At 63.0% G+C, this 1452-nt stretch overlaps 1 protein-coding gene across 2 annotated transcripts in view; it reads right to left on the bottom strand.

The window, feature by feature from the left end:
- Nucleotides 1–1166, bottom strand: part of JADE2 (jade family PHD finger 2) — a 45597-nt gene extending 44431 nt beyond the window's left edge. The window contains exon 1 of one of the 2 annotated variants that reach the window (XM_019642216.1): nucleotides 1061–1166. The gene's annotated coding sequence lies outside the window, so the exon portion shown is untranslated. Of the gene's footprint in view, nucleotides 1–385; nucleotides 1014–1060 lie in introns of those variants that run through there. The other variant, XM_019642218.1, reaches the window with a different exon arrangement.
- Nucleotides 1167–1452: the final 286 nt, after the last annotated feature.

The following is a 1452-nucleotide window of genomic DNA, read 5'->3' on the forward strand; positions in this document are numbered from 1 at the left end:
CCCCCGCCTGCGCCCAGTTGTTTGGCTACAGCAGCGGGTCCAGGTAGCGCTCAAGGCCTCGGGAGAAGGGTGCCCTGCCGGGCCGCCCGCCTGCCTACAGCTCGAGCTCGGACTCCCTACGGGCTCCGAGGCGCCCCCAGCCCGCCCTGTCCCCAGGGCCGGGCCCGAGCGGCGGCAGCGCCCGTGCAAGTCCCATCAGGTCTGCTCACACTTCACACACTCACACACATACCCCGCCCCTCCACTCTCTCACTCACTCACACTTTCTGCTCACACCCCGCCCCCTTCGCGCCCCAGACCCGGGCGGCGCCCCCCGCAACCTTAAAAAAAAAAAAAAGCAAGCTTATACTTAAAAAAATCTTTTGGCGCCATATTAATGACGTACTTAAAATTTGCCATTTCTCCCTGCGTCAAAAAGACGTTTCTTTGCAAATAACAGCCTGAAGGCGACACTCGCGGAGGGAACGAGGTTTGCACTGAGCACCCCGCCTCCCAGGGCTCCAGCGCTGAAAGACCCTCGCCCTAGGCCCTGCTCCTGAATCGCTGGTTTAAAAATGCGACTTGAATAAAACGCGTGGCGTTTTACAACGCCAGAAGTGAGCAGAAAGTGCTGGCAGGAGCGGAGGGGAGGGGCGCGCGCGAGTCTGGGGGAGGGGGCGCGGCCCTCCTCCCCCACCCACAGCAGATGAACGTAACATCCCGGGCGGGGGAAACTTGAAATTGTGGGCGACCTGAAGAAAGGAGGGGCGGTCCGTAGAGAGGGTCCCTCTCAGGTTCATCGCCCCCTCCCCCCGCCCGGTGCCTCCTGGCACCCAGCTCTGCCCCGCATTTCCGGGGGGTGGGGAACGCAGTGATGGGTGGGTGGCTGCACGTTCTGGCCCCAGTAGGAGTTTGTCCCGGGGTATCCCCTTCCCTTTGCTTGTCCTTCCCATTCTCCCTAAAGGGTTAAAAACCGAGGGGCAACTTCCAAGGGCTGGCACTTGGCGAGGAAGCGGGGCGCCCCTCTCCCCACCCTTCGCCTCCTCGCCCCTCCTCCTCCGGCTCCACTTCCCGACTTGACCTTGTGGTGCACAAACAGTGCGCTCGGATCCTCGCAGTTTCTGGAAGAAGAGCTTGCGCTCGCCAGGCGGGCGGACTGTCGGGCGGCTCGCGGGCGGTGGCGGGGCCTTGGGTCGGTTCCCGGAGCCGCGGGCCACACCCACTCAACTCGTTGCGCCCGCCGCGCTCACCTTCTCTCGAGGAAGGAGTAGGGCTGGCCTCCTGGATGGGGAGGAGTGAGGGGCAAGCTGCTGCCTTCTCCGGATGCTCCCAACTGGGGAGGGGGTGGTCTGGTCTCAGGCGGGGTTTGGCGTGGGGGAGACCAGGGAGCCTGGCCCAACATCCCAAAAGCATCATTGCCAACTTTTTCTTCCCCCTCCCTTTTGGCTGCCCCTCAAAGATGATCGAATAATG

Source organism: Hipposideros armiger, unplaced genomic scaffold, assembly GCF_001890085.2.
Source record: "Hipposideros armiger isolate ML-2016 unplaced genomic scaffold, ASM189008v1 scaffold_66, whole genome shotgun sequence".
Taxonomy (NCBI): Eukaryota; Metazoa; Chordata; class Mammalia; order Chiroptera; family Hipposideridae; genus Hipposideros; species Hipposideros armiger.